This window comes from Sinocyclocheilus grahami, unplaced genomic scaffold (genome assembly GCF_001515645.1).
Source record: "Sinocyclocheilus grahami isolate Dianchi unplaced genomic scaffold, SAMN03320097.WGS_v1.1 scaffold555.1, whole genome shotgun sequence".
NCBI lineage: Eukaryota > Metazoa > Chordata > Actinopteri > Cypriniformes > Cyprinidae > Sinocyclocheilus > Sinocyclocheilus grahami.
In genome coordinates this window covers 710819-723932 of record NW_015505734.1, presented here as the reverse complement: position 1 = coordinate 723932, position 13114 = coordinate 710819, and the positions used below count along the sequence as shown (strand labels likewise).

General features: G+C 35.6%; 1 pseudogene; it reads left to right on the top strand.

The window, feature by feature from the left end:
* The first annotated feature begins 12167 nt into the window (after positions 1 to 12167).
* Positions 12168 to 13114, top strand: part of LOC107556084 (centrosomal protein of 162 kDa-like) — a 21801-nt pseudogene continuing 20854 nt past the window's right edge.

The window sequence follows — 13114 nt, the reverse complement described above, 5'->3', positions numbered from 1 at the left end:
AAAAAGCGTTAGTTCTTATAAGAAGTACATTGTACGAATGCATATCAAATCGCCACGTAAAACCCACAGATTTTCACAAGCCATGACTGTGATATGAATATATGGTAAAAAGCTATTTATAATAATAATAATAAATCTTTTTTTGCCATTAATTATGAACTTGCACCCACTCAAAACTTATAAGTTATTTATGAAAACTGAAATCTTATGAACTATTCGTTTCTCCTGTTGAATTGAGTTTAGCACCCCGAAACAATTCTATTGGCTGAAAGAACTTATAATGGATATAATGAAATGCTGTTTGTGATCGGTAAAAGGACTTTTTTTAAATAATTAATACTTTTGTTCAGCAAGGACACATTAAATTGGTCAAAATTGGCAGCAAAAGACATTTTGAATCTTACAAAGATGTCTATTTCAAAACAATATTTTCTACTCATTAAAGAATCCTGAAAAAAAGCTATTATACTTACCACAAAAATATTAAGCAGCACAACTGTTTTCAACTCTAATAATAATAGACATTTCTTAAGTACCAAATCAGCATATTAGAATGATTTCTAAAGTATCATATGACACTGAAGACTGGAATAATGGCTAAATAAATGACCAAATAAACGGGATTGCTAACAGATATCTTACTTCCTCAAATTATAGACCTTTTTGACCCCGACCTGAGTTGAAACATACAAGACTCTGTATAAGCAAACATCAGACATGCAATATGATGATGCACTCAAGATTCATTATATGTGACTACATGTAAGCGTGATTATACATGGCTTCTGCTCTGGGTTTGATGGAGACCCGTTTCATTGGGTAGAAACAGTGTAAATCGAGTGTGCAGAGCGATTTAAAAAGTGCCTTCTCGTGCAGGCTGACACTGCAGTGAGAGGATAAAATATAAAGCGGACCCTGGAGCGCTTGGCAACGCTGCAATAGAAGTGTCAAACACGCTTATGAGAGAGTTTTTACTGCCTCTCTAGCCCCCGCAGTCAATGCAGACAGACACTAAAGGATCTACCAGCTTGTGTTCCTATTGTGCCTCAGTGAGAATTGGCTGTCAATTCATCAGAGATATAAATATACGTTCACAAAAGTGCAACAAGAAGTGGCCCCTGCTCACTCTTCTAGGCTCATCAGATGAAGGCGTAGCTGGTTGGAAATACATTAGGTGGTAAAATACACTTTATTACGATTTCATCAAACTCTTCAACTCTGCAGTGATCTAAACTAACTTTTATATTCCTTGCTAATTGAGTGTCCTCCAGCTGTTTCAAATGATGAGGAAGCAGTATCACCCACAGCCTTTTTAAGTGTGATTCATATTCAATGCAAAATGGTTGCAGATCTTGATTAAATAGTTCAAATTAATAAAGTAATATGCGATGAGTTCAAAAATGTTGAAAAGTGTCCAGGAAACATTTAATAAATTTAAAAAAAATGGATAATCAAATTATTATATATGATACAAAATGTATTCTACAGTGGGTACGGAAAGTATTCAGACCCCCTTAAATTTTTCACTCTTTGTGATATTGCAGCCATTTGCTAAAATCATTTCAGTTATTTTTTTTTCCTCATTAATGTACACACAGCAGCCCATATTGACAGAAAAACACAGAATTGTTGACATTTTTGCAGATTTATTAAAAAAGAAAAACTGAAATATCACATGGTCCTAAGTATTCAGACCCTTTGCTCAGTATTTAGTAGAAGCACCCTTTTGATCTAATACAGCCATGAGTCTTTTTGGGAAAGATGCAACAAGTTTTTCACACCTGGATTTGGGGATCCTCTGCCATTCTTCCTTGCAGATCCTCTCCAGTTCTGTCAGGTTGGATGGTAAACGTTGGTGGACAGCCATTTTTAGGTCTCTCCAGAGATGCTCAATTGGGTTTAAGTCAGGGCTCTGGCTGGGCCATTCAAGAACAGTCACAGAGTTGTTGTGAAGCCACTCCTTCGTTATTTTAGCTGTGTGCTTAGGGTCATTGTCTTGTTGGAAGGTAAACCTTTGGCCCAGTCTGAGGTCCTGAGCACTCTGGAGAAGGTTTTCGTCTAGGATATCCCTGTACTTGGCCGCATTCATCTTTCCCTTGATTGCAACCAGTCGTCCTGTCCCTGCAGCTGAAAAACACCCCCACAGCATGATGCTGCCACCACCATGCTTCACTGTTGGGACTGTATTGGACAGGTGATGAGCAGTGCCTGGTTTTCTTCACACATACCGCTTAGAATTAAGGCCAAAAAGTTCTCATCAGACCAGAGAATCTTATTTCTCACCATCTTGGAGTCCTTCAGGTGTTTTTTAGCAAACTCCATGCAGGCTTTCATGTGTCGGCCACTCTGCCATGAAGCCCTGACTGGTGGAGGGCTGCAGTGATGGTTGACTTTCTACAACTTTCTCCCATCTCCCGACTGCATCTCTGGAGCTCAGCCACAGTGATCCAAGGCTCTTCTCCCCCGATAGCTCAGTTTGGCCGGACGGCCAGCTCTAGGAAGGGTTCTGGTCGTCCCAAACGTCTTCCATTTAAGGAATGGAGGCCACTGTGCTCTTGGGAACCTTAAGTGCAGCAGAATTTTTTTTGTAACCTTGGCCAGATCTGTGCCTTGCCACAATTCTGTCTCTGAGCTCTTCAGGCAGTTCCTTTGACCTCATGATTCTCATTTGCTCTGACATGCACTGTGAGCTGTAAGGTCTTATATAGACAGGTGTGTGGCTTTCCTAATCAAGTCCAATCTGTATAATCAAACACAGCTGGACTCAAATGAAGGTGTAGAACCATCTCAAGGATGATCAGAAGAAATGGACAGCACCTGAGTTAAATATATGAGTGTCACAGCAAAGGGTCTGAATACTTAGGACCATGTGATATTTCAGTTTTTCTTTTTTAATAAATTTGCAAAAATGTCAACAATTCTGTGTTTTTCTGTCAATATGGGGTGCTGTGTGTACATTAATGAGGAAAAAATATTAACTTAAATGATTTTAGCAAATGGCTGCAATATAATAAAGAGTGAAAAATTTAAGGGGGTCTGAATACTTTCCGTACCCACTGTATATATTATAAAATTGTTAATTATACAACTAAAAACATATTTTTATTAAGTTTTTTTCTAGTTGTGCTTTTAAAAATGATCAGATGGTGGTGCCAAAGTAAATGACTGTTCTATGACTTCATAAGAACATGACCTTTTTTTTTACACAATGAGTGTGATTTAGTGGGGAATGGACAGAAAAGCTAATTTGTCATGAGTACATACAACGTATACAAATAATGATCAATTAATATTTCTATAAAATGTATAGATTTTTATAAACGTGCATTTTTGGACATAGAATGTCGAATGGATTTTATTTACTAGATCCTTTTCTAAACCTCATTGATCAACAATAAAAGTCCAGTGTTATAATGTTCACTCCTGACTACAAAATATAATTGCAGCATCTTTGTGATTGTAAAATATCTTCCAAATATTGAATTTTAAGTCCTAGACCTTTTAAATGATCTAAAACATGAATTAAAAGCATTTTAAAGAGATGTGATGGAGCGAGGCTATATAACACTAGATCATGGTAGCCTGCTGCATTTACCACAACCTATAGCACTCAAAATGGTCATGAATGACATACATACAGTATATATATATTTTTTTTTTTACATAATTTTCATTATTTCATTAATGGTTTGGCCACTAAACAATGCAGACAGCACACACAAACAAACTATAGGCCTACTATTAGTGGGAGCAGTTCTTTTTTAGTGAATTTGCCCAATAGTTTGTGTTCCACAAAGTCGTTTCATTCAGGCTCAGTTGGTTAACTTCAGGTCACACTCAGCACAGAATGGAAGAAACTGATCTTTATACTCAGTGCAGCTCTGGATAGCTTATAGCACCCAGAGGCAGGGGGAACTAATACGGTGTGACCCTAAAGTCGTGTATACATACACCAGAGGAATTAAAGAAACTACCCAAGAGCAAGAGCGCCCGCGTTGCCAGGGAGATTAGCCCAGTGGGCTTTTATGTGCGCATCAGTGTAAGCATGAAGATGGCAAAATAAATAAATAAAAGCCGCAAAATTGAACATTATTTGGTGTTTTTTTATTCATACCTTCCTCTAAAAGCTGGGCTTGTTTGCCATGCTGGGATCGTTTAAAAGTATAATTTATTTGTAATGAAGTCTCGGAGCTTTGATATGGCACTGTGAGTTGAAACCATGGATCAGTGAAGAAAAAAAACACATTTCTGTAGTACATGCAATGTGTACAGGAAAGAAAGTCACGTTCTCTGCCCAACTCAAGACGCATGCTAAACCTATTCATTTGTAATAAATATGGTGAAAGTGAAGGGAAATAGTGGAATATGCTATTCATGTCATAAACATGAAATCTATATGGCAAAATATCAGAGACATTCATATTTTGAATGGTTTGTTTAGTCTAGATTGTATATTAACTAGACCTGCTTGGAATAAAATGCAGTTTTTAAGATAAAGAATCTGATACCATTGTTGTCAGATGTTATTGATGATGTAAAAATGTTTGTCATGTAATCTTGACAAATATTTGACTCTTTCAAGCTGATTTCGAGAGATGCACTGAAAATAGCTGCCTGCGGGGTTTCCAAAATAGCCACGAGTGAACTGACTTTAAAGGGACTTTGGACATGATCTGTGAGCGGACACTGTACTTTCCACCTGCAGATATTCTCTGAAAAAAATATCAAAGCACAGATCACCTGTAGGCTATTGCATGCCATATTTGCTTTTCTGTAGGAAGAAGAAATGTGTTTTCTCTCTTTTCAGTTAGCACATTATGTGTTTTAGTTTCACAGCTGTCATGTTTTGAATTGAATCCGAGCTGTTAGGATTAAGATGAATGCATTTTGATAATTGGTAACTGAGACCGGGCAACAGGGCAGAACGCATCTGTCATGTAGGCGTCACATATTTAACCACTTCCTCTTAGATAGGGTGAAAAAAATGCACCAGAAAACGTAGCTCTCAAACTAAGGGCCCACATACTCTGAAGTTAGTCCTAAAATATCCACAGCCTCCTCAAGACATTCCACACCAATGTTCTGTTGACCCATTCAGGTAAATCTGCTTAATTGAGAATGCTATTTTCACTGTTATTCTTTGCTTTAAAAAGCTCAGCACAATTTTGACCAATTTTCAAAAACTGTAAATGAGATGCATGTTTTATTCACCTAGAAATTTAAAAGTGTCAATGTTCCTGTTTAAGTAAAATAAAAAAAAGACATTCTTTTCATGCCAACATGATAAAAAAGAACAAAAAAAGATTGCTGACAGTATAGATGTCAAGCACTTTTAAAACAAGTGTGTTAAAGTCAACAAGAAACAGCATTTGCAAATCTTTTTTTTTCCAAATTATGGCATATTTCAGATTGAAACAGCAAATTAAATTATGGAAAATTAGAGACGCTCAATATATAGGTACTCCATCAATTATCAGATTATTTTAGCATTTTGGAATGTATCAGTAATCATCAGTGTTGGATTAATATCAGACAATAGCTTTTTAGCTTTTGCTGCGCACAAGCTAATCTTTAAAAACACTAATAATTTAATAACATTGTTAGCATCTTTAGCAATTCTCAAAATACCAATTTTTCAGGATGAAAAATCTATTTTCCATACTGTACATTATAGTGTTGTACCTAAATAAATTTTTAAGCATTTTAAATGGTTTTAGTTTTTAGTGTTTTATTTTATTTTTATTTAGACAAAATAGTATTTCATTTTAATATTGGGCTTTTTATTGGTAATTGGTTTTGGCAAAAATGTTAGTATCAGTACATTACAAAAAAGTAATTAGATCATAAAAATGTGTCTTTATTCAACGTGCGGTTGTCCATTAAGGAAGTAAATAATGTGAATTATGATTTCATGTTTCAGTCATCTTTTCCAGCTGTTTTGATCTTAAATTGCTCTCATTCTCCCAGCAGACTGCATACAGCGATGGCAAAATATCTCAGTCTTTTGCTTGCCATCTTGGTCATCGCCATTAAAACATTAAACACTGAAGAGGAGCTGAAGGAGACTGGGTTTGGATATCCACCTCCTCGACACGGACTCGCCCTAATTAAGTGGTATGTGAAAACATGCATTGACAATAATATGGTGGCTCTATGTAATCCTGTGGCTGGAGAGTTTGGGTTCCATGTGTTCCATAACAGCGGGTTCCTGCTCCCTCCGCTGAAAGAAAAACGCACGTATATGTACTTCACCATAGGAAACCTTCACTACCGGCACTCTGAGGATCTTCCCTATGAAGTGAGGAAATATTATGATCCACATAACAAAATGAGCAACATGGACAGAGTCATTGTGAAGCTCAATAGTAACAAGAACAAAATTGAGGATATCTACATATCAGAGCACTATAATCCTCTCAAAACTTTTCAGTTAGGAGCCTCTCTCATCAGTGACTTAAGACGGTGCCAGAACTCAACACAGAAGGTTTTCCCAATGATCTCTCAAAACATTTTTACTGAAGATGTTCCCCACAGCTGAGCCCATTTGCACTTTCAGTTTACTAGGGATTTTGTTTAGCCAACTTTCACTACTGGGTTTTTCTTCTGTACTTGCCCACTTTATTCCACTTCTTATTTTCATTCTCTTCATCACATACCACAAAACAATTTAGTAACTTCCTCCATGAAGCTTAATGTGGACTTTAGACCTGGGTTTACTGTTTACAGCAATGTGATTAACTTTTATGTATGGGACTATTAAATATGGGATTTAAAGGTGAAGTGTGCATTTTTTTTAAAAACATTTCTTCTATCCCATCATTGTGTAGCCTGATCTCATTCTGTATGTTTGGATATACACTGAAAAATACGATACGAACAAACTGACAGCATCTTAAACATGAACATATTTACATTTTCACAGTTAAAAAAATTATTTATATTTATATAATATAAAGTTACATATTATATCATACATATAAAACCATATAAAAATATTATAGGCAGATTGATGTACAATGTCAATAGTTTTAGTTACAAAAAAAATTGTAGAGATATTTTTCAAACATGTTTTATTCTGTGGTGCAGTCACATTAGTCACAAAAGGTTCATTGTCTATTGTTAATACGTTGTAGTGAAGTCACTTGTAAACCAGTCAACTTTCTGTTGGTCAGTGTGGCGAATTAATTTGACCAACTTGATGCCAATGCAAAATCTGTGTGGGGAAAACTTTTGCCTCAACAGGAAGTTCTGAATTGCATGGATTCCTGTTGAAATTACTGGATTTCATCCATGAAAATGTGTCAGACATCAATAATTGTGCCGCACCTTTAGAAGCACAAACATATGTCAACTGACAATATCACATTGCAGTATGCAAAAACAACTATAAGTAAAACATTTGTTTCTTGATTTTCCTGAAAAGTGTAGACAATGTGGCAATATCAAAGCTATCACTGCCTCAAAAAAATTGCACATTTCACCTTTAATTCTAATGTAATTCAAATTATTAAAATCACTCCTTGAAGAACGGTTACAGGGTTGCACTCATTAATTCTGTTTTAATTCATGCAAATGCAAGACAGTTTCACTTCTCCAAATCTAAAAAAGACGACGTCTGACAATAAACCATTATACAGCATTTTTGCATAATGTAAACATCTGCTTCTGTATATGCATGTGTGTAAAAGCAATGGACAGTGACAGATAATGAGTAATGCTTGCTAATGGACAGACAGAAGTGTTCTTTGTGACGTTCTATGTAAATGCATCCAACCTGAGAATATTAAAGACTGTTGCACCACATTTAAAGAAATGCTTGAAGTTTCTTATAATGGAACCAAAGTGTTCCATTAGTTGTTAAAAAAAACTGTCTCGACCTCACTCACTTCAAGAACTACTGTTCTCTATAGTGAACTCACATTCAGTGGACTGTTTATATCAATCATGCCTTGCAATAGTACAATACAATAGTACAATAGTACTATACAATGCAATACTATACCATATATATAATATAGTACTATACAATAGTTTGAAAACCAAAGATTTGGGTATTTGGGTGAAACTTTTGCTCTCAGAACAGCAACAAAGCAGCGCTGCCACCAAAACCGGACTGTTTGTGACATACAGACAGAGAATACAGAGAATTCAGTACATATTGCTAAATGTCTTTAGTGTCAAAGATAGCTCATCACTGTTTAATGTGTTTAAGTGTCTGTAATTTAAAATACATTACCATAAGACAACAAACTCCCAATCTTCTTCTTTATCATAAGAAATCTAATATTAACTGTCATAAACGATCAATGGGCTTTGGTCAGTTAAGGAGTTTGGAGGGCAGGTTTGTATGCTCAGGGGATTACACCTAAATCTCATAGATAGAGAAGGGCAGCAAGATGAACAGAAGCCAAGTGTGACTGTTTCTAGTGGTGAGGGTTGGTGCAGCCTATAACACTCGCATAGAGCAATTCTGCCCCCTTCTGGAACATGTTGGATGTGCAGTTTTCCCTCCTAAGCAGACTAAACAAAGGCTGCATCTTAATATGCATACTTCTTTGCTGTTAAAACTGTACCTAAAAACAGCAGTATGTCTGAACTGACAGAATAAAACAGTCTGCGAAAAGCACCCAGATGACCTACAATACAACTTCTGACAAATTAAGAAGTGTGCATCCAGTGAATGCTTTTCTATCGCATGAGGCCATGGGAGAGGATTTGTGAATGACAGTGAAGCAACAAAATTAATGCTGGTAGGTCACATGACAGTGACAACATTACATTCATGCTACATACGTAACATGACTAATATTAACTGTCATAAACACAGTTGGCATACATAACTTCAGATATCTATTAAAAGTTAAGGTTCTCCCAGCCCAGTCCTCATAATCCTCCATTTATTCTACAATATCTCCCAAAACACTTGGTTTTCATCAACAGATGTTATGACAGGTCAACAAAATTGAACAGACGGGATTTAGATCATGAATCACACTTATAGATAATATGAGTCTATTCAGGAAGGAATTATAGTGAAGAAGCTCTACAAGTGCGTGTGTGTGTGTGTGTGTGTGTGTGTGTGTGTGTGTGTGTGTGTGTGTGTGTGTGTATTCTCCGCTCCAAGATCTCAGTGTCATGTCAGGAGCAGGCACACACGTCTCAATAGCCAAAAGTCCCCACTCATGCCATCATAAACAGCTTCTACTCCTCCTCTCTGTGGCAGAAATGAGCCTGAGGCAGCGAGCCCAGAAAGCTGGTGATGAAGCGGGCTGACATACTTGAGTGTCCCCCGCCAAAGCGTTTCAGGAGGCAGTAGTAATTGATTGGCCAAGAGAAGAGCACGAGTGAAGAAATGATGTCTGAGAGACTGCCAACCTTAGTGTCTAATGGGCCTCATCTCTTCTCACACGTGCAGGCTCATTTTTCTTCACCACTTCTCTTCGTCTGTCTAAACCCCATTTAAGGAGGAATCTATGTTTATATCCTTTATTTTTCCTTTAAAATCGAGACTGGAGAATGGTTTTTATTAACATTTTGAAGCAGTTTTTATTTTTTATCTTTAAGTACATTTTTAGTCATTTTGTTGTGTGTTTTTGTCATTTTTAGTATTTTTATATATGTCTATTTTTTATAGTTTTTAATTTATTTTTATTTTTTATTTTAGTACATCAAACTAAATTAAATTAAAATTAAAATGTTGCCTTTACAACTAAATGAAATAAAAAAGTTTCTATATATATATATATATATATATATATAATTTTTATTTGGTTAACATTAATTCATGTTTTATTTCAAGTATTTTATTTTATTTATTTATTTATGTTTTAGTTTCAGTTAGTTTTATGTAACTATAATAACCCTAATAGAAATTTTACAATCAGTCTAGTCTAAAAGATTATAACACTTTGTTACAATTATTTATAATATATATATCAGGACCATGTTCATGTACTATAAAGTTCATGTACCTCTCTAGAAGGACGGCACTTATCACTATAAAATCTAAAGAATTGGTTATCAATCAGATGGATGTATTCAAAGTTGCCTGACATATTAAACTCATTGCAATCTCCAAACAGCTGAGCCTGACGAAATGTATTCCATGTGGCTTTTAAATGTATAAGGATGCAAAAGGACAGTCAATGTCAGTGTACTGTATGATGCTGAAATACAACTAAAGGTCAGTCCAATTATCTTTAATGCAGCTCCTCCTTTGCGAAATGCCCACCCCACCAAAATATTAACAGGCCCTTGCATGAATATGAATTACAGTGAGGGTGGGGTGGACAGGGTGATCCTGTCCGGCTCCTATCAGCGAGCACACCAGCATCCCAATGTCAAGTCGACGGGAGAGGACACAGCCTTCATTAAGTTATAGGGTGCGTTTGGTGGACGATGGGGCGCATTTACATGAGAAACGAGAGCTGGGAAGCATCCACATCCTAATCACTCATTCACTTATCTCATTCAGACAGAGTCAGATAGAGCTCTGATGACACCAGGGTCATGATTAGAATGCATTAAGCATTCATTTAGAAAAAATCAGAGACAGAGATGAGCGCGAACCACACTCTTAGATGTTAGTTTTTCTATATTCCCGGCAGTGATTTGCTGATTGTCCCATTCGGGCACCCATCAGGGGGCTAATGCAACAGAAATGACAAGGCAAATGATGTTCGATGAATGGGGGGATTTTTTTAAGGATTTTATGATTTCACTCCCTTAAGGTTCAGCTATTCATACAGCACATGCTCAATTATGAAATTACATTTCAGATGGTAGCAGTAGCAGCAGCTGCAACTTCTACGTTGTTTGGGAAACTATTATTATTTGCTATCTGCAAATGTTGCAGCCCAATATTTTATGCAAAACTTGAACAGGTAAGAGTGCCTGATTGTGCAGCAATACTGCCCCTAGAGGTGACTCATCGTCAGTACAGGACACAATGTCAAAAGAGGACTTGAATAGTAAGTGGTTTCGGAATGCATTGATTAATTTTATGGTGCGTGGAAGTTTTATTAAAAAGGAGGGAGGTGTTTGATTATCTGTCCAGCAGAAAATCACGTAAAAACACTTTTTGTGATTTTTCAACAGTCATTTGGCAAGTGATAACATACTGCTCAAATGTATTCCATGTAGCTTTTAAAGGTATAAGATTGTTAAAGAACAGTCAATTATTATTTATTTTTTAAACATATAAATACAGGCGGCGTTATGCAAATCTTCCCACATAGTGACGTAGACATGTGGGGGCGTGTTAGAACGAGCCGTTTTAGGTAGGCGTGGTTAACTCTTAACTTTTATAAAGAATATCTCTTTGGATTTGAGACTTTAGTCTTTGCAACTTTACAGATCTTCTTTATGCACCAAGAGCTTGTAGCACTCCAAAGTGAAAGGAAAAATTGAAATCGCATCATATGACCCCTTTAAAATATATATAAAATAATAATATATATTTAAATACTTTTTAAAAATTAAAAAGCATTTGTTAAAAATATGATTAATTCTTTACTATATTCACACTATGACTGAACAGTAAAATAGATAATGATACTATCACAAAGTTATTTGGCAAGTGATGTAACATAGGCTACTGTACCACTAAATTAGGTTAAAATAACTGTGTAAATAATTTTTTTAATAATAATAATAATTTTAATTTAATATTTTTTTGCATTTAATTTATAAAAATGTTTTAGTTGATTAAAAACCCTGTTAAAACATCATAACTACCACTTTTAAAATGAACAAATACCATAAGAAATTTTTTAAAACTTAATGACATATACTTTAGGGTGAGAGTTCCTGTGTCAGTAGAAACACCATTTCATTTAGTTTTAATATTTTTATTCATTTAGCATTAAAAAATAATTGTGACGATCTAAGGCTCTTTGCATTATTGACACTATTTTCCTAATTAATGCTGTTCAGTTGCTTTGTCACAATCTGTATTGTTAAAAGCGCTATATAAATAAAGGTGACTTGACTTGACTTGACTTAAGGCTCTTAAACGTATCATCCAGTAATAAGGGTTTTTCGCCAACATGGCAACCCAGACACGGCTCTGACGGAACTGAACCGCTCAATCGAATCTTCGGAACCATGTGACAAAACATAGCCAATAAGCTGTCAGTAATCCCCTGTTATTGATTGTTGCGGGAAACTTTATGATAAGCAATAAAATAAAACAATGTGAACATAAAATGATTTTGTGCATGTTCCAACTTCTTCTGTATGGGTGAGTCTTTTGCTTCCTGGTTTGCCATCACTTTTACTAACAGGTTGAACGTTTCACTCGGTTGCCATGACAAACGAGCTAGCGAGCCAATATAACGAAACCGAACAACAATATAAAACATTTGAGTAATTCCAGCGTTATAGACGTGACATTTGCAGTAAAAATTTTAAATATAAATTCTCAGAGAATGTAAATGTTAACAATATACTAAAACATCTGTTTATATTTTTCTAAACCCCTAACCATAGAGTTTAGGCATCAGAAAAAAACAGTCAATGCACGTGTTTTATATTTTAAATCAGGCAAATATGCATGCGTTACGGACGTGACAAAAAAAGGTCTTGAGTTTTTGGGAGTCGACATACTTTGTAGAAATTCTGCGAATTCAAATGCAAAATTTCCCGGACAGCACCTCAATACAATAAAATACAGACCTTAAAGGACAACTTTGAAAGGGTTTTGTTATTTTGGTAAAAAAAAAAAAAATTTTCATGGCAAGGTTGACATTTGCATGGAATTGCTCATTTGTACTTTCTTCATTAACAGCCTGTTTGTTTAAGATGCAGCGGGATCAGACTTTTCTGTCTTCCAGACGTATTCTCGTTTAGGTTGTGTATCAAATGTGATTTAAGTTTATTTATTTGTTTGAAAGCAGTTATTCTTATCATACCACTTGTGTATATAAAACGTAGTACTAATTCTAATATGTTTGTCTCACAGTGCTTCAGTGAATTATGGCTCATAGACTAACTCAAGAAGAGCTGGATCATCAGTTTGAGCAGTTCTTGAAAGAGGTAAGTTATTGTTGACAGTCTCTACTATTGACAGTTTACTGTTTAACTACGTGTGTGTGTATATATATATATATATATA